The 3,010-nt window shown below is 32.3% G+C and overlaps 1 protein-coding gene across 1 annotated transcript in view; it reads left to right on the top strand.

Moving 5' to 3' along the window:
• The first annotated feature begins 183 nt into the window (after positions 1 to 183).
• Positions 184 to 3,010, top strand: part of LOC127704569 (serine/arginine-rich splicing factor 7-like) — a 30,141-nt gene continuing 27,314 nt past the window's right edge. Inside the window, exon 1 of the mRNA XM_052208691.1 lies at positions 184 to 306. The gene's annotated coding sequence lies outside the window, so the exon portion shown is untranslated. The remainder of the gene's footprint in view (positions 307 to 3,010) is intronic.

Raw genomic sequence — 3,010 nt, 5'->3', positions numbered from 1 at the left:
CATAATGCAACATTTCATTTAAGTTAAAACATATAAAAAAAAAAAATTATTCTATAGAATGTTTTTTCTTCTAAATTCCTGTAAATTTTTAATTCTAGATTTAAATTTATACTAAAACTTATTTTGAAGATAGTATCATTGTTAAAACGTTTATAGATACTATGCTATTCTTTTATGATTAAAGCGTGCCATAGACCTAGATAAGTGCGTGTGGCGAAAGCATTGGACATTTTTAACCAAACAGCTAGCAATATTAAGAATTCATCGCTTACCGACTCATTTGCACTCAAGAAGATAGAACCATCAGTAAGTTTCTATATTCACGTCCTTATATTTTCAAGTTTGTTTTGAGTCGAGCATTATGATAGTTTGTGAGCAACCAGATACTATCATGACTATCATAGTGTTTGATTTATGCAAGGCTGTAATTTCAGATGTTTTGATGAAACTATGTTTTATATGTGCATGATGATGCATTCTTAATGTTTTATTTGTCTTTCATTACTTGTTTATTTTCGGTTAAAAGCTTACCCCTTAATGATATACTTTGCTGATTTCAAATAAATTGTCTATGGTCTATACATAATTTTATATTGAGAAATTATGGAAATGGGGAATGTGTCAAGACAGATTAACATCCCTGATCTCCAAAAATGTATCGGAGATTTGGACTATCCAGAATAATTTATCATTTGGCACTGGCTACAATAACGCTGAAAACGTAACAATTACGAAAAACTATTGTTACATTTCCAACTCATAGCCAGAATGCAAGTTCCAGTTGGGAACTGATTAATTATGAACGCAACAATAATATTTGTGTTGATAATTATATTGGGTTATTGCTATGTGAAAGCATTTCTATGTATGTAATATATTAAGATACAGTTTATTCTAAATTAATTCACGCTTCGGGTGAAAAGTACCTTTTTATCCTGGAAAAGCTTATGTTTTTCGTCCAAAAGTTTTGTCGGAAACATGCTGTTACATTATGTTGTCTGTTCAGATTATCTCCTTTCCAACCATTACTGATTAAAGGTTTGACTCAGCTTTTAATGTCCAGCTTAATACAAACATGATAAAGTTCAATCGTGTAGTAAGACCTTTTTTGTTCATATACATGTAACTATAAAAGATAGGGGGGGGGGGGGGGGGGGGGGGGGGGACAAACAGGAATTTGAAAGGTGTCACACAATTAATACTTTTCATCAACAAAATCAGTTTGTTAAAGTTTTGATAAAGCTAACATACATGTTACAATAACACAATGTAACTGTAGACACAAATATTATTGTTACGTCTGTAATTAATCGGTTCTTAACTGACCTTGCATCTTAAACGTAACAATTTTTTTTCGTTATTATTACATTGTCATTGTAAGAGTTAGTAGCCAGTGCCTTATCAGGTTATAGCTGTGTGACATTCTCTCACCCCCCCCCCCCAAATTTTCAAAGTGTTACATAACGTTATTATCAATTTAAATGCATTGATCTGCAATCTTTTGATAACAAATTTTCTTCCTTTGACAACTTTATTACCAGTAAATTGTTACATTATACTTCAGGGTATAAAACACATTTTGATTTCCTCAGGTTTTACCCATAAGCATTAGCCTATCACATAACTTATTAACATTTGAAGGATAATTTTGATGATGGTATGATTCAGCTAGTGTAACCAGGACATGTCTGCAGAAGCACTGATCATGATATAGCACATCCAGACAGAAAATATTGAAAAGACATTACTGTACATGTATCTTATCTTATCTGTATATTATAATATTGTAAAAAACTAGTTCATTGCCTACAAAGCACTTTCCTTGAGTATCCTTCATCATTAACATAATTCCAAAGTGTGTACATGATATAATAATTGTGTCAAAAGACACTAGACAACATTACTTAATTTAAGATTTTGCACTTTGGATTCATGCAAGTGAGTTTAGAAGTCAGACAAGTTCCACAAATTCATTTTCTTGCAACTTGCTGCGAATAGACAAGTTAAATAAATTAAAATGTCGAGGCCTGAAAATACTTGTTTTCGAGGAGGAGATTGAAGTTGTAGTGTAGACCAGATATATGGGCAGGATAATGATGAAGTGGTAAGAACAAAATGCAGTCATTTATTGTGCTGATATTGTATATTACTACAATGAGAACTGTTGTTTTAGATTAGAACTGTCTAAAACTTAAACATTAAAGTATCAAGTCATGTGTCTATGTTTTATTATACATTCAAAATACTGACTTCAATTTGAAAAGAGAAAATTTCCACAATTTAATTGGCATTTATCATGCAATCCAAGCAAAGAATGAGATGCATGACAGGAAATGTTGCAAGAAGTTGAAGAACTCTTGCCACACAAAGAGAGGCAAAAGATACCAAAGAGATATTCAAACTCATAAGTCGATGAAAAACTGACAATGCCATGTCAAAAAACGAAAAACAACATAAAGACAAACAAAAGTACACAATACATAACATAGAAAAGACTGAGCAACACAAACCCCAACAAAAACCAGGGTGGATCTCAGGTGCTCTAGAAGGTTTAGCAGATCTTGCTCCACATGTGACACCAGTCATGTTATTCCTATACAATACGTTGATCAGATATTCCCATACAGTGTATGTAAACTGTCCACAAGATTATAATGGTCCTTCTTTCTATTAAAATCCTTGATTTCTGACCCTCATAATTCTAATAGACCCTTATTGTTACCGGTATGTAAACAAATTAATCAACTGATTGACCGACACAACATGCACAGGTCCTGCAGGTTAAAAGGATTATTTGTACAGACCCAGTCTGCACCAAAATCTTTTCCAACTGCTAGTCCAAAGACCAATAATTCTGACATTTTTCTTATGTGTCTAAACAAATTTTTCAAATACTTACTAGCCCATATAAAATTTTATTAGTTAGTGGCTATAAATTAAATGGTGTAGACTGTAGGTAACGATGGCAGCATTTTTGGGTTCAGCATTTTCACTATAAAAAATCTGTTGA

The sequence above is a fragment of the Mytilus californianus genome, unplaced genomic scaffold (assembly GCF_021869535.1).
Source record: "Mytilus californianus isolate M0D057914Y unplaced genomic scaffold, xbMytCali1.0.p SCAF_6, whole genome shotgun sequence".
NCBI lineage: Eukaryota > Metazoa > Mollusca > Bivalvia > Mytilida > Mytilidae > Mytilus > Mytilus californianus.
This window is presented reverse-complemented; position numbering and strand designations above follow the sequence as displayed.